At 40.7% G+C, this 21,901-nt stretch overlaps 1 protein-coding gene across 3 annotated transcripts in view; it reads left to right on the forward strand.

The window, feature by feature from the left end:
* Positions 1-21,901, forward strand: part of LOC121314673 (histone-lysine N-methyltransferase SETD2-like) — a 113,190-nt gene that overhangs the window by 25,314 nt on the left and 65,975 nt on the right. The gene's annotated exons all lie outside the window — the stretch shown is intronic.

Here is a 21,901-nt window from a genome sequence, read left to right on the forward strand (position 1 = left end):
TGATTCTCCTATAACTCCAGCACACTTTCCCATTGCTTTCTCCTAGCTTCAGAAACTTTCTTCAGAGCAGTTCAGCTCCATTTAATTTCAGACCTCACCCTTGTGTCCTGTGTTTTGTCAAAGTCTGCCAGAATGGCCTGTGCAGGGATCTCAGTTTTTGATAATGCAAAATAATTTTCAAAGCTGCATCTAATCTCCCTTTGACCAAGAGAAAGGGAGAAGAGAAAGAAAACCATTAACTTGCAACTGTCAAAAACAAGTTTAAACTGCGCATATTACTGTCCAGCAAATAACCTGAGTTGACTGTCCTTGTACGCTACACATATGAAATAATGACACATTTTTTTTAAATATTTGTCTAACTTTTTTTTTGCTTAAGTGCAATGCACAGAGGACGGCGAAGCAATACAAAAAAACCTTACCTACAGAATTAAGATACAGTTTGCTTCGCTTGCAGTGTGCAGTAGTATTTTATTTATTTATTTATCCCCCCCCCCCCTGTACTACTCAAGTATGCATTGGCCCCTAAAGAGGTGAATTTCATGATGACCCCTCATTTTCCTGAAATTTTTACCTAAATCACAAATTAGGTAGACCCATATTTATCTAATCAGTCAAGTTTTTCTGCATTTTGTACTGTTTTTCTACCAAAAGGTACACAATGTTTACATGCACTATAGAGATAACATGGACATAAACAAAGGAGATAGCTTCTGCATCCAGCGCTCAAAGAATATCACTGATGTTTGCATTATTCACATTATTGTGGAGTTTGGTGATAAAACGAGTCATCAGGAGAGGATTTATCAGTAAGCACATCTATAGAGGTATGTAAAAAATACAACGAACAAGGGGTGGGGCATACATTTGTTGTAATTCAACAAAATGTGACATTATTGGTAGGGGCTGAATACTTCTGCAAACCTGTGTGTGTGTGTGTGTGTGTGTGTGTGTGTATGTATGTATGTTGTGTGTGTGTGTGTATGTGTGTGTGTATATATATATATATATATATATATATATATATATATATATATATATATATATATATATATATATATATATATATATATATATATATATATATATATATATATATATATATATATGTGTATATGTATATGTGTATATATACAGTACCAGTCAAAAGTTTGAGTACACTGGCTTGAAACCAGGTTTTTCATGATCATGCTTTTAACTGTATAAACTTGTCTATAAACACTTAATATTTCATTATATGATGTGTACTTATATAAGCTGATAACCATAACTGAATTGCATTACAAAAATTAATTTTTAAATGAAAATATAAATCTTGTCAATTTGAATTAAATGGTCACCCAAAGCAAGGCGATTTCAGTCTGAAGCCCAAGTCCGTTAAAAGTCTGAACTATGTATAACACAGTGTTAGAATACTGGCCTAAGTATAAAAGTGTCTTTGTTAGATGTTCTCCAAGTTAACTAGCATGTTACCTAATTAACCTTTTGTCACCAATTATTGTTAACAGGTGAGGGTCCGTGATTACTATAAATATAGGTAGCATAGGCACAAGTTTGTCATTCCTGAATGTAAGGGAGCAGAAAATGGCAAAATACACTCAGTTAAGCAAAGAAAAAAGACTGTAATTATTTTAAGAAATGAAGGTCAATCTTTAAGACAAATCGCAAGAACATTGCAAGTGTCTGTAACTGCTGTGGCCAAGACCTTCAAACGATTTGAAGAAACTGGCACTCATGAGGACCGAACAAGGTCAGGCAGGCCAAGGGTGACCTCAGAATCGGAGAACAAGTTCATTCGAGTCACAAGTCTGCAAAACCGTCGATTAACTGCTCCTGAAATATAAGCTCAGCTAAATGCTACTAGAAGTACAGATGTTTCAACATCAGCTGTTCAGAGGAGATTGCGTGAAGCTGGCCTAACTGGAAGAATTGCAGCAAAGAAACCATTTGTAACAGTGCAGAATAAGAGGAAGAGACTTGCCTGGGCCAAAAAACACAGAAACTGGACGTTTGAGGAGTGGAAGTCTGCCTTATGGACAAGTCAAAATTTGAAGTATTTGGGTCCAACCACAGAGTATTTGTAAGACGCAGAGAGAGTGAGCACATGAGTTCTGCATGTGTGGTTCCCACTGTCAGGCATGGAGGCAGTCTCATGGTCTGAGGTTGCTTTGCTGGTGACAGAGTTGGTGATCTTTACCAAGTCCATGGCAAGCTCAACCAGCATGGCTATCAGCATACTTCAGAGGCATGCCATTCCATCAAGATTACAGCTAGTTGGGCAGTCCTTCATTCTTCAGCAAGGTAATGACCCAAAACACACCTAAAAGTTGTGCAAGAACTATCTGGCGAAGAAGGAAAGTGAAGGACAACTCAATCTAATGACCTGGCCTGCCCAGTCTCCAGACCTCAATCCCATAGAATTTGTATGGGACGAACTGGACAGAAGAGTCAAAGCAAAGCTACCCACAAGTGCCCTACATCTCTGCGAATTGCTGCAGAAGAGCTGGGAAGACATGTCGGGTGATTTCCTGCTGAAACTTATTAACCGAATGCCTTATGTTTGTGAGGCTGTTATTAAAACAAAGGTGGCTATTTTGAGGAATCCAAGATTGGAGACAATTTTCAATTTTCTTGAACATTGCTTTTATACTCCTTATGTTTTTTTTTTTTGTATATTGTAACGTGTTTCCATTTTCAAGAATTTACAGAAATGTATACAACGTAAAATATTGTCAATTATGAAAAAAACCTAGTTTCCAGCAAGTGTACTCAAACTTTTGACAGGTACTGTGTGTGTGTGTGTGTGTGTGTGTGTGTGTGTGTATATATTTATATATATATATATATATATATATATATATATATATATATATATATATATATATATATATACACACACAGCTCTGGAAAAAATTAAGAGACCACTGCAAAATTATCAGTTTCTCTGGTTTTACTACTTATAGGTATGTGTTTGGGTAAAATGAACATTTTTGTTTTATTCTATAAACTACTGACAACATTTCTCCCAAATTCCAAATAAAAATATTGTCATTTAGAGCATATATAACTGGTCAAAATAACAAAAAAGATGCAGTGTTGTCAGAGCTTGAATAATGCAAAGAAAATAAGTTCAGATTCATTTTTAGACAACACAATACTAGTGTTTTGACTTAGGAAGAGTTCAGAAATCCGTATTTGGTGGAATAACCCTGATTTTCAAGCACAGCTTTCATGCGTCTTGGCATGCTCTCCACCAGTCTTTCACATTGATGTTGGGTGACTTTATGCCAGTCCTGGCGCAAAAATTCAAGCAGCTCGGCTTTGTTTGGTGGCTTGTGACCATCCATCTTCCTCTTGATCACATTCCAGAGGTTTTCAATGGGGTTCAGGTCTGGAGATTGGGCTGGCCATGATAGGGTCTTGATTTGGTGGTCCTCCATCTACACCTTTATTGACCTGGCTGTGTGGCATGGAGCGTTGTCCTGCTGGAAAAACCAATCCTCAGAGTTGGGGAACATTGTCAGAGCAGAAGGAAGCAAGTTTTCTAACAGGATAACCTTGTACTTGGCTTGATTCATGCCAAAGCTGCCCGATTCCAGCCTTGCTGAAGCACCCCCAGATCATCACCGATCCTCCACCACATTTCACAATGGGTGCAAGACACTGTGGCTTGTAGGCCTCTCCAGGTCTCCGTCTAACCATTAGACGACCAGGTGTTGGGCAAAGCTGAAAACTGGACTCATCTGGGGGTGCTTCAGCAAGGCTGGAATCGGGCAGATTTGTCTTTGTGAAGGACGCATGAATCAAGCCAAGTACAAGGTTGTCCTGGAAGAAAACTTGCTTCCTTCTGCTCTGACAATGTTCCCCAACTCTGAGGATTGGTTTTTCCAGCAGGACAATGCTCCATGCCACACAGCCAGGTCAATCAAGGTGTGGATGGAGGACCACCAGATCACGACCCTGTCATGGCCAGCCCAATCTCCAGACCTGAAGAATCTCCTTGAGTCGGTTCTTCCCTCTGTAATCTCATCTGATCAGACAGAATTTGTAAAGGGAAGGCCCTCATTTTTTTAATCTCCATACTCTTATCAATATTATTTGCACATCTTCTCTGCTCCCAGAGGTCTTAGTCTCTTGATGCAGAAAAGGCTTTTGACTGAGTGGGACTACCTTTTTGCTACCATCCATAGGTTTGGTTTTGGTCCAAAGTCTGTCTCGCGGATTAAGAGATTTATACTGCTCTCAAAAGGCCTCTGTACAAACTAATAATATTCTCTAGCTAATTTCAGATAACATATAACGATTTAATCTTTTTAACTTTGTTTTGCTTTAGTATTATTTGTTAGTTTGTTCATTATTATAGTTTATTAACATTCACCTGTCTATTGTTTTGCTTGTATTTATTCAGTTAATTTCAGATGTTGATGCACGTGTGTCAAGTAATACATATTTATTTATTGATTGATTGATTGTTTGATCATAGTGTTTGCTGGCTAACTCTGTCTTGTAGAACACTTTGCTTGCTTCCAGAGGGGTGTTCTCATAGCTGGAGACTACTGTACATACAAAATCTCGGATGTTTCTTGCTTTTTTTGTAGGCAGTACCAGTTCTTTTCACTTGTTCGTCAGTCTTATCACGTATTGAGTATTTCTTTCTAGGCAATAGATTTGCTTCTAGAAGCTTTTTTTTTATTACTTGATCTCATTATTTACTCATTTATTTGGAATGCAGAAAGCCCTAGAATCCAGAGAGTATCTTCAAAGACTGAGGCCAAACGGAGGTCTGGGTCTTCCTAACTTCCAGCTTTACAATTGGGCAGCCAACATCTGTAATATGTTGTTTTGGTTACAGTTCCACCCCCAGCATCAACAGCCAGAATGGTTATATTTAGAAGCCTCTTGCAAAGCGTCGTCTATGTCTGCTCTAGTGTGTTCCTCCCTTTCTCCTTCTCAGTACAGTACTAACCTACTTGTTGTTCACTGTCTTTGAAACTGGATTCACAAAGGCGCATTGGTCTGCCATCATTTTCAATGTCTTAACCAACCAAAAGAGTAAACTAGAGGCTTAAACAAACACCTTGAACTTAACAAATAATTTCTCTGACTCTGGTCAGAAAAACTCAAGAGACTCATTCTCCTCCTGCGCAACCTCCTTACAGTTCCTCCATGCTACTGTCATTAAGCACCACTACAGCTGCAGTGGCATTGATAGATGATGACATCTGAGGGCCCAGTAGTCAATTTACTACGTGGTCTTAGACCACCACCTTCTGACCGCGGGCGAAGTATTCTGGCTCTGACCCTTCTGTGCACATTCTTAGCAGATCTTCTACGGTCTCCCTTTTCAGTACCAGGCGCCAGTCTCCTAGGAACCGCTTTATATGTTTGATTCGGCACCGATTGACAGCCTGGCACCGTCCGCGCTCATTTCGGAACCTACATTGATCGGTGTGCCCACCTCGTCGCTGATTACAGACACCACCGCAGACAGCTCGGTACCGATGCCCTGCGCCATATCGGTGCGTTTTTCAGGATCCTCCACTGGATTCCACCAGTGCAACCAGTTTGCGGCAAAACTCCCAAAGCAGGATGGGCACGCTTCCTGCACCAGATGTCTAGGGCCAGACCACGTGGCCAGGGCACTGGCAGGTGAGTTGGACTTCTCTCCCTGCCAAAAGTTCTCCAAAAGAATAAGTATTCTGGCTCTAGCCCTTCTGTGCAGATTCTTAGCAGATCTTCTATGGTCTCCCTTTTTCAGTGCCAGGCGCCAGTCTCCTAAGAACCGCTTTAAACGTGAAAACTGCCGTTCAACCTGGGCCATGGCTACAGGGCACACCTACAGAACATTAGGATACCTGTGTGCTTTCTCTTGCATAATTTTCTTTCATACACAGCATGGAATGGCTGTCCTGTGTGGTTTCTGGCAATGTCTAGTTTTGTGCGTTCCCTTTCAGGTGCAATGACAACCACTACCGAATGGGAAGAGCTTCTCTAACCGTCATTCACTGAGGCAGGAGGGCAGCATTCGTGGTCCAGGGTCCTCCCCAAAGGGCCTTGCCCCTCACTGTGACCAGGGAGCTCCCCCATACCCATGGTCACCCTCCCCTTCCCTACCACCGGTGCGGAGGCGTAGGCGAGATGGTCACTGTTGAGGCGGCACCGCTCAAGAGGGCGTTCGCCAGGAGGCAGGCGGTCACCGCGGAGGTACCACTCCTTCCCCACACATGCGCTCCCGCTCAGAGTCACCAGAGAGACGCCAGAGCTCGGCAGAGCAGCGTTTTGAGGTGCTCACGCAAACGGCGATGGCCCAGCAAACCGTGCTGGAGACTCTATTGAAGTCTCAGGGTAGACTTCCCCCTACCACCGGGCAGCCCCAGCTTCCCCACTTCAGCTCTCCATCCCCAGCCCCACCTAGACCCCCCCAAGCCCACGTGAACTGTCATTTACAGCATCGAGGTCAGATGTGTCTGACCCCACCACTTTAGTTTGGCAGGCCACAGCGAGGGGGTCCATACCGCCCCTTCCGCATGCATCTCAGAGGAAGGAGTTCCGGGCCCTGATGCAGCGAGCAGCTGCTGCCACGGATGTTCCCTGGCCGGCAGAACAGGAGGGGAAGGAGAACCGCTTTCTAAAACAGAAAGGGCACCCACAACAAGCCTTCCTTCTGTGCCAGGACTTTATAGAGCTGGTTCGCTTGTCTTGGAGCAACCCGGCGTCCGCTCAGTCAGGCTCCAGAACAGCGGAGTCCCTACTACACACCGCAGGAGCCCAAGAAACTGGCCTAGGCAGGCCTAGGCAGTTCCTTCCTATCGGGGACACGGTCACACTGCTGGTGCAAGGATCCACCTTCGCCAGAGGGTACAAAGATCCTACTTGCCCGTCCAAGCTGAGGCTGCAGGAAAGGGCAACAGAGATGGGCGCTGGGGAGCTTCAGGCGATGACTGACCTGATGAGGGAGTTAGGTCAGGTATCAGGCAGGTCTCTAGCGGTGCTGGTCGCCACTCGCCGACATTTTTGGCTATCCCAAGCCAAGGTCGTGGAGACTGAGAAGGTTGCGTTGTTAGATGCCCCTATCACACCGGAGTGGACGTTCGGAGCGACCATTGATGTGAGCCTTAAGAGGTACCACAATGCCACGGAGGTTGCTTCCAAATTCTCGCACCTTGCTGCTTACCGCCAGCGCCCTAGGTGGCCTTCCCAGCCTGCAGGGGCAACTGGGCCTGAATGCCACCCTCCACCCCAGACCAAGCAAACAGGCAGAGGAAGAGCTGGTGGTAAGGGACCACCGCTGGCCAGGAGTAACCGGTTTTCCGGCTGGAGACCGAGGCCAGGGCCTAAGAAACACGTGCCCCCTCCCAAGCTCAAGGGATACCGCCCCTGAGGGGCTTCGGCTGCCATCTTCCCCCCTCACAACCGGACTGACCACTGGACACGACCCATGGCAAGGCTGCACCCAGGACTCCTGGGTGCTGTCGACTATGAGACACGGTTACAGTCTGCAATTCCACTTAGGCCCGCCACCCTTCAAGGCTGTGCTCCTTACCACTGTCGAACCAGCGTGCGCGATTCTCCTTCAGCAGGGCTTCTACACCAGGTACTTCCTGGTGCCCAAGAGGGATGGCGGTTTCCGACCTATTCTGGACCTCAGAGTCCTCAACGTGTTCCTCAGACAAAGTAAGTTCAACATGTTGACCGCACAGCTTATCTTCCAGTCCATCCAGCCGGGCAACTGGTTCACATCGATCGACCTGCAAGATGCCTACTTCCATGCCTACTGCCTACTTTTCAAGGCAAAGAGTACGAATTCTGCGTGCTGCCATTTGGCCTCTCGCTGGTGCCCTGCACATTTTCCAAGTGCATGGATGCAGCACTGGCTCCACTCAGGCTGAAGGGTATATGGATCTTGAACTACCTGGACGATTTTGGCTTGTTTACGGGCGTTCCAAAGCATGCGCCGAGGCGCACACCAGGCAGGTCATAGATCATGTGACGAAGTTAAGGCTCCATACATCAACAGAAGAGCAACTTCGTACCGTCTTAGCCCAGTGTTCCTTGGGATTAAACTGAACTCAGTGAGCATGCTTGCCTCACTGTAGGAAGACAAGATTGGTCGTTGGAAGTCACACTCTCCCAATTCAGAGAGGATACTGTTCTACAGGTCAGAATATTTCAAAGGTTGTTGGGGCTGATGGCAGCCGCATCGAGAATCCTAAATAAACCACTAAGACGGCCTGCGCTCACCGGGCCTTCACCACCCAGTGCACAGACTCCTGTCGTGGACGCACGGAAACTTGCGTTCCATCGGGGCAGTTCGCCTCCCCGGTGTGGACAACATAGCAGCATACCTCCTGTCCAGAGGAGCTCGAGACAGCTCGGAGTGGAGACTTCACCCTGAGGTTGTGAAACAGATTTGGGAGAGGTTTCGTACGGCACGAGTCAACCTCTTCGCCACAGCCGAGTCAACTCATTGCCTCCTATGGTTCTCTATGGAGCGAGACGGGGGGGCCCCCTGGGAGTAGACGCGCTAGTTCACCCCTGGCCACAGGGACTCTTATATGTGTTCCCTCTGCTACCGCTATTACTCCTGACAATAGAGAGGATCAGGGTGAAGAGAGCCCAGGTTTTGCTGGTTACACCCAGATGGCCGAGGCGATCCTGTGACCTGCCCTGTTGAGACAATCCTAACGCTGGTTTGATGCAGGAAAATCCGCATCCACTCTGAAGGTCTACCTGGCAGCAATATCGGTGTGCCACGATAAAATTGACTCTGTGTCCCCTGGGGCACACTTTCTGATGCAATTGCAATTTTCTGAGTGCAATTTCTTAAAGGGGCTCGGAGGCTCCGACGTCCGATGAAAAGCATGGTCCCTAAGTGGGATCTGGAGCTGGTGCTGGGGGTCCTTACGGGTTCCCCCATTTGAACCCATGGCCTCAACAGAGCTGCGCCCTGTTTACCTCATAATGGCGTTTTTATTAGCCATTACGTCTGCTAGAAGAGTAAGTGAGCTTCATTCTCTGTCCATCGATGACACATGTATGGCTTACACTGGAAATGACTCGCTGGTAACATTAAGAACAAACCCAGCCTTTAAGTACCCGTCCATTTGGAGTGTTTTTCATTGGTTGCTCTCCATTGGTCCTCTATTCTGCCCCCTGTCGGCTGAATTTGTGTGATGGACTGGTTCCTTTCTTAGGTGTCAAAGCACCCAGAACTGTTTGGCTTGTGGCGCCCAAAAGAGTCATTCTGCGATCAGGAAGATAAGCCTTTTGTTCAGCAGTTAGTTTGACACTCTTTAAAAGCTTTCTTTGTCAGTGGAGGAGTTTGTGACCAGAAACCAAGAAGACACAGAAGATGGTTTAAGATTCCCGCTGTGTATATTTCAAGTCTGTTACTTTCACACACACAATTATATTTTGACCCATTCTGACGCTACGCTGTCGTTCACCACCTTCTGTGAAAGTTTTGAACCTTGTTGTTCCACAGGTAATGATTTTCTCCAGGACATCAAGAGAGTGTTTCTGGAAGGCTGTAATGCATTCTGCTGTCGTTTTTTTGTTTGTGGCCACGGAAGGTCCAGTCTGTTTCCTCATTTGCTTCAGCCATGACTTTGGGAAGCCTTTGTCTTCTGGTCTAGTTTTAAATTTAACCTCCAGAGTCGCAGCCTCAGTGTTACTACTGGCAGTCGACAGAGCCAGGTTGTCGGCTTGGAGTGACACTGATAACTCTGCCAGGTCATCTACCAAGTCCTTGTAAAAGGCCAGGTGAGGTACAAACTTATGAGACTTCAGTCTTTCAATGTAGCCTTTCATTTTGGCTTGATCAGCTGCTGGAATGTCCCTTCTCACACCTGAAGCAGCATCCTCAAACTGTGATACGAGAGATGCGCAATCCCTGTCAAGAGTCGTAAGGGCCTTTCGTTTGTGATCAATCCAGTTGGTTCCTTATGCCCACACAGGCTTTAGAGTCTTTTCATCCAGAGCTTCTACAACAGCTAGCAGTTCTTTCCATTTCTTTGCAGACCTACACATATAATATAAGTTCATCATGAAGTCATCAGTCTGGAAAATACAAAAAGCATCACATTTTGGGTACTGCTGTACTGTAACTCACTACTGTACATTAAATATGGGAGTGGTGCCCTACATTAGATATCGCAATATATTTATTTTGACCTTGGTGTAGTACGAGCCTTTGATTACATCACTCTGTGCCAATTCGAGTACATGTGCCACACAGTGCATCTTGATCATCCATGGACGATCATTCTGCATCGTAGTCATCACACCAATTTGGGTTCCAAAATTGTCAGACGCGCCAGCGGCTGCCGTTGCAATAGGTGTCTTCCAAGGAAAGTCCCACATCATCAGCTTGTTGCTTCAGGGCTTCATATCAACTCAGCCCTGCTGCTGTCAGGTTCTGCAATCCTATAATGATATGAAAATAAATAGATCTTTTAAAAAAAAAAAAAAAGTGTTATATAGCGATATTGTGTTTTATATATAGTTCAAGTGATAAAAAGTAGCAGTGTAGTGTTTTTTTTTTTTAATTACTGAGGGAATGATCATAGACTGCTTGATAAATTCCACTGTACACATGATCCAAAAATTGTACAAAAATATCTAAATTATATTCTAGCCAAATTTTAAAATGAGTAGATAAAGCATACAAATGTTTTTACAAATAAGAGGAAATAAAAAAAAAAAAAAAAAGAAAAACCTTACCCAAGTAGCTTAGTGGTTGGAACACCGTTGTTGATGATCTTTATGCTGATCTCCCAGCTCCACACCATGTTTCTTCTCAAGCAGAGTTTTAACATCTTGAACGATTGTTCGGAGTATGCAATAGTGTAGGCGATGTCATAAAGTTTGAGCATATGTTTATGCTTGTTAGCATCCCACTGAGTGAACTTTTGCACAATGGCACAGTCCTCCACTGGCGATTGTTGCACTGACAGCATTAGCCAGGTAGCGTGAATTCATGTGGCTTTTAGCAGTGTCATTCATGGTGCCAACAACATACGCATCGGGGGGGGGGGCTGATTGAGCATTGTTTTTGTAATTCAATCAACAAATGTTGTACCACAATTTGGTCATGACACCATTTTTGGCATCATACTCCAACCAGTCACTGAAACCCCATGACGGCACAGTGTGAGTTTGGTCTGTAGCTTTTCGTTGAACAATGGGCTGCTCAGTTTCTGATTTGAGATTTCGGGGCTTGTGGATTATAGGGGACCTCATTATTTAAATGAGGATTGATACATGGTCTGAAAATAAAAACTGCATATTATTTTTTTATAAAATAGTGATAAAGCAAGCTGCATTTTAAGTTATTGGGGGCCATATTATTCATTGTTGAATGATTCATGCAATTGCAAACTAAACTTAACAACAACAACAAACAATACACTAGCTATGCAGCATTTATTCATCTGATCATGGCATCATGAAATCAAAAATCAGAACAGTAACCCCCCTCACACACACACACACACACACACACACAATTCGTCCCTGTTACTACGTGGAGATATTATAAGAATCCATGAACATTATTTTTTCTATATGTAACATAGGTATTTTTATATGATTTATTTGTACAGGGTGCTAATACACACAGCCTGGTTAGTAAGCAGCCTGTTAACAAGAGCTAAATATAGCACTCGTCTGTTTCCTGGAATTGAAGTGTTTCATTATTTAGGGTAAGCAAGTTCAACTGGATTTCATCTAACATGTTGTCCACTGGGGAAGCAAATGTTTAATCAATGCATTTTTAAATGCTCGAAATAGTGGAGAGTGCTCTGCATTACAATGACGAACTGGTGGATGTACGTAATGTTACATGTTTACGTTTGAGAGACTAGTTTTACAGTTCTTGAAATGTACAGTTAAACTTTTGTTATGGCACATTGCTGGACATGATTCGGGGGGGATGGGAAAGGTATGCTGTTTTTGAGCATACACATTCTACCCCTTTTGTGAAAGCACGTTTAACTAGTTTTAAGGCAGTGAGACTTTTACACAAAAATAAAGTAAAACAGAAGTCAATACACTTCTCAAGATTGTGTTTCGTTCACTATTATGTCATCTCTTGGTTTCATAGCTGCTACTTGAACCATGGCATAGCTACTTGCTCAGTTTTTTTTGGTTGTGTTTTTTTATTTGGTGTAAGAATTTGAGCAAAAATAATTATCTGCCCATTGTGTGTTCATTTCTAGCGTTGGTGTTTTTTTGGGGGGAGGGGGAGATAACACCAAATTAGAAAACAGCAAGAGTCATTGAAATGTCTATATAAATTATCAATGGCATACACTGAAGAGATTGGAAGGAGTTAGAATGTGTATTGCACCGTTGCATTTTAAAGTATTGTAATATTAAGCATATAATCAGAATCAGATCTCCTATACAGTACACCCTCGCTGTAACAAACCTGTTGGAGTCCAAGCCATTTGTTCGTTATAGCGAAAGGACAGTCAAAATAAACAATAACGATCAGTATAGTTTCCGGCTTTGTTGATACATAAAAAGTTTTTTGTTTCGGAAGCATAGTTACAAAGTGCGCTTTTTACAAAATTAAAAAAGGAAATTTTAAATGTAGGTCGACATTATTTGAAGGATATTCACAAATTGAGAGGAACAGTAGTTCCTCATACAAGTTAGAAAAACGTGTTTGAAACTAGTGAGAGTCTCTATACAGCTCCAAGAGATTTGCTGTTTTCACCGTGTTGCAGTGGCAAAACTAAATCACTTTAGAATTACCATCTGTACCAGTACCAAAAGTCTGAAACTTTCTTACATCAGATGTGGGGGAAAAAAACTTAAATACCTCTTATACACATTGAAATACTAAGGTAAAATTCTTCTCTTCTTCCTCTTTTTTTTTTTTTTTTGTGCGTGTGTGTAGCGACTTTTCAAACAGAAAAGCTAAATAACTGGACGTCTACCAATCATGTGATTCCACACGTTAGTCAACGTCAAAATAAACCAGGGAACGCAACAGTTTGATATCCACACCATTTATGTTAAACAATTTATTTGTTTTAAAACAGGACATATTGCACCTTTTTCTATTTATTTTTTTACCATTGTTTGAACTTGCAACATGACGTTCTTGAAGAGCACACGGCTTTAGCCCGCTTGTTGTTGACATGCGTACATTTTTTAAGCTTACATCCATATCTGACCAGCTTTCGTTGAAAACCTGAAGGTTCTGCTCAATTCTAGAAATTCTTTATATCCTGTTTGAAAATATCTTGTTTCCTGTATAAATAAATTCACCTCTTACGCGCCCCAGTTCCGCGGGCGGAACATCGGTACTGCAATTACAGATGATTTTTGAACTATAATGTGTAATATTATTACAAAATGAAAACATCAAAAAAAACTGACTCAATATCAAAAACATTGTTTTCCTACTGTCAAACAGCGAAGGAATTTTTCACAGTTAAAAAACAACTCGGATCAACTAGCTGTGCGTTTCGCTGCTCTGGCCTTACATGTATTTGTTGATGGTGAAATCTCCCTGATCACGTTGTAGGGGAGGTCACAAGCTGTCCATTCATACCTTGACTGTTTGTAGCCTAATCCATTGAAGAGTAATTGATGTGCGTATGTAAACAAGACACATATTTGCAAGCTAGAGCGCAGTGTTACGCACATAGGATCAAGGTTTCTTACCGTTTTCTGATCATTTTTCAATTTGTAAAATTTATAAAATCGAACGAAATGGCGAGCAGTGTTCCAAAGCATCCCAAAAGAAGTATAATGGATCCACACTACATTTATTATTATTTTTATTATTATGCGTAATTTTCAATAGGCATTTTTACTGTAAATGTTATTAGAAAATGCAACCATTTGACTCTCAAGGGGCACATAAAAATATATATTTTTTTTAAATAATTTTTATTGCATAGAAAAGAGCAACACCATGAACTATCTGTGCTGTGCTGCTGGATACGGTCTCTGATCTTTACGATGCAATACAAGTTGCAAGAATTAATTGTTGCTTCCTGGCCGTTTATTATTTTCTCATTGATGTTCATTGATTTAGATTATTGCGTGGGAGTGTTTAGCAAACTTTTTTATATATCACCTAGAGACAGTATAGGTTTCTTAGCCTTTCAAGATAAGCTGTCTGCCTGCTCCAACAATCACTCACTCATTTCCTTTGTTTGCCACATGTCAATCAAAGTAAAGATGAAAGGAACTGAGGTGTTTTCAGTCTGGCAGCCTGATTTAGAGCAGCAAAGGTGTCTGCAATCTCATTATTATTATTATTATTATTATTATTGTAGACATCCCTTTATCCAATAATCAATTATCCAATAATTCACGTGTCAGCAGTGCTTGAATGAGTGTAACCACTTTATTTTGAAAAAAAAAAAAAAAAAACTCATTATTTTGCTTCTTGACATTTACATACTTTCAAGCAAGTGAGTAACAAAAATAGTCAGGTACTGAAAATTCAGAGCTACAAAAAAATCTCAGTAGCAACATTCTCCTGCACAAACAGTTATGTGAGAGCAATATGCCTGACAGTTGTGCCATATGAACTGAGAGTATTTGCCATGCATACTCAACATGGATACATTTCGGGTACCCCAAAGTACTACCCTTTAGCACTAACATGCATATGTACCTTTTTAACCATTCATAACATTGTAGTTGTGCACCTACGTAAATATCAATACCTACCAAAACAGACATTGTTTTTACTACTCATGGATGTACATTTGCAACTAAAAGAATGCAATGTTTACACTTCCAATACTGTCCAAAAGTCCCTTCTACCATGATTTCTTTAAAAAATTTTCTCATTTGTTATATTACTCTACTTATTACTCACTTGTCTATTTACCATACACATTCTCGAATATCTTTCCCTCACTTTATTCATTATTTGAAGTAAAAAAAAAAAAAAAAAAAAAAAAAGTGACATCTATAACAAATGTCAATGTAAAAAAACAAGTTAGAAAAATGCAACAGCCTTTTATGTGGCGATATCAAACACAAAAGCCCAAGTTAGGAGAAGCAGTTGGGGCAACCTTGTCAAGCATCATGCAAATAGGCACAGTTGGAATGGTTCTGGGGCCCAGCATTCACACAGCTGTTGGGCCCCAAAAATGCTGAAATGCTCTTTGTACAACTTCGTTATCAGCTCAAAAGTCACATCTGCAACAAAAAAACACTGGCAATGCACAACCAAAGAAAAAGCTCCAACACCCCAGCCCTGGATCAATGCCTGCCCTGCCCTGTCACTTCCCATACACTTACCCTGCATTCTCATTATCCCTTGCACTCGTTGCCATTATTGATCTTGTTCATCATCTTCATTGTTGGAAATATATTGCTTCATCATCTTTTATGTATGGGGTAAATGTCTGTCCATGTGTGCCCTGATCTACCTGTTGGTTCTAAAAAGATGTACTATAGAAAAAATAACCTACAACTCTTTTTTTTCTTTAGTGAGTGTATTATTTAATTGAATATAGAACCAGGCCTTACTTTAGGCGCAAACTCAGAGGGACTGTCCACAAAAATATACTACTTGCAGTTCAACTTAATAGTATTGATTAAATCTAGCGTCAACCCAAGAAGCTCAGCTTCAAGAGATGTTCAACGCTTAATACATTAACTTGTGTTGTTAAGACAATATACTTAGGCAACCTTAGCAGGTTAACTAACTAACCAGTACAAAAATACCTGCATTTATACATTCAGATTTGACCATCCTAAGCAGACCTTGTGATTTGGTTGAAAGTGTTAGGGTATCAATTCCACCAATTTACAGCCCCCTCTTGTTGGAAGGGGACATCCTGTGAATATATACGAGTTGTAAATTCAAGTGTCAGTCCCTTTCCAACGAACCATGCAGTGGTATTTCCTTTGATCTGATCTCAGGATCTTCCTTCCTCTGTTCTGGTCTCTTATCAGATTCTTTCTTCTTGACTATTAGTCAGCTATTAGTATTAATTTGTACTGTTCTGATTTTCGTAACATTCGTTGCTGCTTAAGAATAGCCAGATCCTGATAATATTGCTTAATCAAATTGTATTTCAAATACAGAAACATAACAATAGAGATACACAAGCTTAATATCATAAATACACAGGCACCTTTTAAAAATCCAGTCCCACCATGTGTTCTCATATAACAAACCCATGCATAAAAGTTTGTACTCCTAATCTTTGTGTCCTGCCTCAAACTGTAAGTGAAGTAGAGTACTGTTAGAATGATAGATAACTTTACCCAGGACATCCCAGTGCCACCCATCTATAGGTTTCATTCATTTTAATTTTACCCAACTCTTATCTATCGCCTGTGCCCAATGTTCTGTTGTTCTCTGCTAGCTTAAACTAAAACTAAAGAAATTAAAAAAGATTTCTAAAGACTTTAAAAGTTATTCAGAAGAAGATTCAAAAGAATTTAGTTATTTCTCAATCTCACAGCTTCATATTTATCAATTAATATCCCAACCGTCTTTTTTCTATTTGCTCTAGCAACACTCACTAGGTTCCTGAGACCAATAATTACCATCGTCCCCTTAATTTGCCATGAATATCGGATTCTAAAATAGGCTTATCAGCTGCTTCACAGATGACTCCAGGACGTGAAGGTTACTCACTCTCGTCTATCAAATTTTTCCAACTGTTTTAAATTTTCCAACTCTAGGAGGTTAATATTGTATATTCTTATATACAATATTAGATGTATCATTGTTAAACCAGATCACTATGCGTTGCTATTCGCATAATTCTTTCAATCATTATACATATTCCTCCCCATGGTTTATGGATAACATGTTCAAGTCAGACTGTAGTTCTTTAATTCAAACCATAGCTGCTTTTATTATTATTATTATTATTATTATTATTATTATTATTATTATTATTATTATTATTATTATTATCTTTTTTTTGTGTGTCCACTCAAATACTTTTAAGGCAATTCGAATTGTTCGGTTCTTGGGTATTGAGTCATTTTGTCATCTCCCCATTCATATATGAGTGATACCATCAGGAATGTGCGCTTCCCAATTCTCTCTCTATTTCATCTCTGCATTCCCAGTTGTGGATCAAGCTGCATGTATTGTCTTTATTGCACTGTGTTTTATTTACGGTTGTGATGGAAGAATCCCATCTCGTGTTGATTCCCAATCACAGTCCACTCCAAACTAGTAGATGTCTTCTCTCATCCTAAGATGAATTCTGTAGGAGAGAAAGATCAAGTGTGAGTGTATATCCTTATGCACTTTTATTCATAATTCACATTAACTCACAATTCACACAGCTCTGTCATACTGTTTAAACTGATCACTTTATACCAAAACTGTACTCTTTCACGCTTTGTAGTGTCAATTTCAGATTGGTTTCCCCAAATTGTGTCCATCATTTCATGCAGACCTGGCTTGCATTCTAGTTCACATTCTGAACCCCATTCTGTGTGCTGTGACCTGGTTAACAGCACCTACAAGTTTGCTCTGTAGTGCTTCAATAGGGTCACTCAATAGTGATAATAATTTATAACCCTTTGTTGTAATGGGGGAAGGGAAATACCTAAGGGTGTGAAGTCTGCATTGGGTTAGTCTACCCAGAATAACTATGGGTAGTACAATACAGAATTCCCTCTAACACTAGCTAAGGAGCAATACATGGCTTTCCTGCTGATTTAGTGTGAGGTTTGATATATTTAGCTAGCTCAATGAACAATAAGAGGTGAGAGTCAGTTTTTTACATTATCAATTTATTGTCTTTCTGTCTGTTATTGCCCCCCTATATTAACTCATTGTGTTGAATAGTTAGTTTGCTGCCTTTGATGCAGAATCCTCGTTTCTGCCAGAGCAAGTAACTAACATGTAAAGTGTGTGTGTGTGTGTAGCTATCACATGTATTCTTATATAATTTTTTCTCAGAAAAGAGTACGTTACTCTGTCTGCTTGTGGCAGTTTGCAATTTTGATTTGAGACAGTTTCTCTGCCCCGATCTGAACTTCTGGAAAGCAAACGATGTTTCTTTTTTGGTTAAGCTTTAACCCGGCAGCTTCCAGCAACTCCTGTTCTTCTGTGGTATTTGCCTGAAACAACAAATCGTCAATATCATTAATAGCATTGTACAACAGTAAGCATTACTGCAAATCAGACTTCGTGTCTGGGCCACTTGTTATCAATGTCGCAACACTGAGTTTAGTATTCTTATCCAATTGACTGTTCTTAGAATTTAATTGTCATAAACCGTCCGGTTTCTTAACTGACAACTCTGGGTTGCTAACTGCTAAACTCTCGATGTAGCAGAGATTCTATCTGTGTATCTTTATGACACAGCTCAAGTTTATGTGAGGGAGTGTCACTGTCTTTGGGAGCCTGCATGTTTGACACCTTCCCACTATCAGGCTCCATTCTTACACTCAGCTCCCTGTGTGTATCTGTGATAACCTGTTTTGTGTTTGATGGCTGCAGCATTTGTGAATCGTAAATAACAGAGCTCTTGTCTTGGTCAGATCTTTGATCAACAACCAAGCACATTATTTTTTTTGCTTTCTGTTTAAAAATTGCCTTTCTTCTCTTCATTACAACATTGTCATGTTTTTCATAATCCAAATTCCCCTGTGTTCTCACTAGCTTATTCAACATTTTCACATTTTATCTGAACATCCATTAGTGCTTTCTGAATTCCCATCAATTCTGTTTCTGTAGAATTTAATTTATCCCTCAGATTGTCATTCTCTTTCCAAAGTTCTAATTGTGTAGCAACAAGAACTGTCTCTACTGTTTTTAAACGCTTCCAATTCGTTTGTTTTCTTTTAATTCAGTTTCTAATTTTTCAATTTGGTATTTTAGTTTGGGTATTTCATCAACTTTATCCTTCAGATATTCAACGGTTTGATTCATAGCCATTACGCGATTTGCCTGCTTTTGTTTTCTTTTTCTTTTTGATTGCGCCTCCCACAAGCACTCGGTGTGTTCATACACATTTCTTTCATTCTCAAAACTTTTATAAGGGCTTCCCTTACAATGTTTTGCCCTCCATCTTCCAGCCCACAAACTCCAATTCTCTTCCATTTTTAATGATGTCTTATAACCTGTTACGATACACAAACAGTATCAGATTCTTATACTGCGATAAGTTTCTTGTCTTGACAAACACTTGGGATCCTCTCCCATTTTTGTGTGAATATTAAATCAAGTTGGCTAAACTCTGTTCCTAATATTCTGTCTTAATACGATGATTCTCCTCTTATGGTACCTACGAGAATCAGTCTGTGCACCTAGTATAGGATGCTACTGTATTTTAAGTTTACAATCCCCCTATCACATTGTAACACTACACAACTTTTAACAAAAACCTATATTCAATAAACATTTAATACTAAGAAATGCCTGTGGTCCGATCCGTACTTTTCCAAATGTTCCTCTTTTTCTGTCCGAAGGTAGTCGATGGGTTGGAAGCAATCTTCCTCTGTCAGCTTACTGGTCCCTCTAAATGCGCATCAGGTGGTTTTTAGGCAGACGGCGCTCTCTGCAGTCCGATCTCGACTCTCCCCGGTGTTTTTTTTTTAAAGAAAACTTTTAAAAAACTGTCCAAATGGGTGGCTCGCCAAATAATGTTGGTTCTAAAAAGGTGTACTATAGAAAAAAGAACTTCCAACTCTTTTTCTTTAGTGAGAATATAAGATAGTTTATTGTTTAATTGCATATAGCACCAGTCCTTAGTTTAGGCACAAACTCAGAGAGACTGTCCATAAAAATATACTACTTGCAACTCAACTTAATAGTATTAATTAAATCTCATCAATCCAAGAAGCTCAACTTCAAGAGATATTCAACTCCGCTTAATACATTAACTTGTGTTGTCAAGACAATATACTGAGGCAACCTTGGCAGGTTAACTAACTAAACGGTACAAAAATACCTGCATTTATACATTCAGATTTGACCATCCTGGAAGCAGACCTTGTGATTTGGTTAAAAGTGTTAAGATATCAATTACACCAATTTACAGTCCCCTCTCTGTTGGAAGGGGACATCCTGTGACCTCACCAGATGGAAATTTGTGTTGGTCAATTTCAGATCAGAACTGTAGTTCTAACTTCATCCCATATATTCACATTAGATATTTTGATGTAAATGTTACTCCAACACTACCTGTGCCTTACCTGCATGCTGTCCGTGTGTCTTCCCAAAGCGTACTTGTCTGTCTGTGATGACGCCTCTCCATTCCCTGTGTGTCTTTCTCTCTGTAGTAGTGCTTGTAAAGATAACCAAGAACACTTCAGTCTGTGCTGAGCACTTTCCTTGGCATGTCTGTGTCTCAGCATGTTTGTTTATTCTGGTTACAACCCAACTCATAAGGGAATGAGCATTTCCATGTAAAGTGGAGCAATGAAAAAAAGAAGCCAAGTTAGAAGCAACAATTGTGTGAATGTTGGGCCCCAGCACCTTTCCAGTTGTGCTTATTTGCTTTATGCTTGACAAGGTTGCCCCAACTGCTTCTCCTAACTTGGGCTTTTGTGTTTGATATCGCCACTTTAAACAGCTGTTGCATTTTTCTAACCTGTTTTTTTACATTGAAAATGTTTTTGTTATAGATTTAATATACAAGACAAGTTCATGTAAAGATCACTTTATTTAGTAGAAGGTGGTCTTAAGAAACTTTCTGACTTGAAATACACTGTGGTAATTTGGTCTGTTTATTTAAGTGAAAATGGTAGGTAAAAATGTTTGTTTTTATTTAATTTAAATATAAACAGCTGCTGGACCATTTTGTACACCTACTTTCTAGTATCAGCACCTGTGCTTTAGCGATTAGGGGTGGTGGGGGGCAGGGGGACAACAACGAAGCATCGGAAATAAATTAAACTGCAGCTGCTAAAGAAATGACAGTACTTGACAACTAAGTTCAAGCACAGTAGAAAGCAAGCAACGCTGATGTACGGGCAAGTAAGCTGGGCTGAGTTGAGTGGGGGACGGAGGGGGTGATTTATTTCCAATGGGAAAACGGGCAAATTTGTGTCTTTTCGTTCACATAAAGTCAGAAAAAAAACAACATATGAATCCAAATTAACATGTATTTATACTAAAGTAATACAAAAATGAGTACAAAAGATTTAGAAGTGAGTAGTCTTTCGAGAGTTACGATTATACTGTAACAGTATAAAACATTTATAATTTTAAAACAGTTTAAGGCCCTATGTCTTGTTCTAGTAGTTTACCTGCACTGTCTATTATCAGTATCCTATCGGTATTGGCAGATATGGGTAGATAACCGTCAGCTTTCAGTATCTACTAAGAACATCTTATCGGTGCACACTTAATTAGCCTATTAGTGGCAACGAATTGGTGTGCACCCATTTCTTACCTGAACATTGGGTCAGTCCCTGAACACATCGCTGCTGCTTTAGACCGCTGCTCTTCTCCTTTCTTTTTACATGTCTTTGAGAGTTAGCATGGTGCTGGAAAAAGCACAGTGACACTGCCAGTGAACACGTTTGATTGAAAATATCTGGAAGCGCGGTCATATGGAGCTCAGTCTAACATAACCACGCCCCTCCCTCTGTTTGCCTGTCATTAACCAATGATACAGTATGTTTTTCTCGTTGCTTAGTGCTGGGAGATGCACAGTAAAAAGAATGGCAATAGTAATACATTATGATAAGGAGCCACTTAATCGCAGGACGAGATTAGACGGAATTAAATTGAATTGTGACAGAACGGGCCAGCTGGACGGACGGGCTTACAGGCAAATTTTGCCGTAAGTGTGTGTTTTTTATTTTTCATTTGAGAGGCATTGCGGCAAACATTGCTGCCCATGCTGTCGGTTATTTCACGCCATGTTGAAAATACCTTTGCTTCATTTTAAACAACTCTCTGTAATTTTACAGCAAAGTGGTTTTGTTACCTTCA

Source organism: Polyodon spathula, chromosome 4, assembly GCF_017654505.1.
Source record: "Polyodon spathula isolate WHYD16114869_AA chromosome 4, ASM1765450v1, whole genome shotgun sequence".
NCBI classification, from domain to species: Eukaryota; Metazoa; Chordata; class Actinopteri; order Acipenseriformes; family Polyodontidae; genus Polyodon; species Polyodon spathula.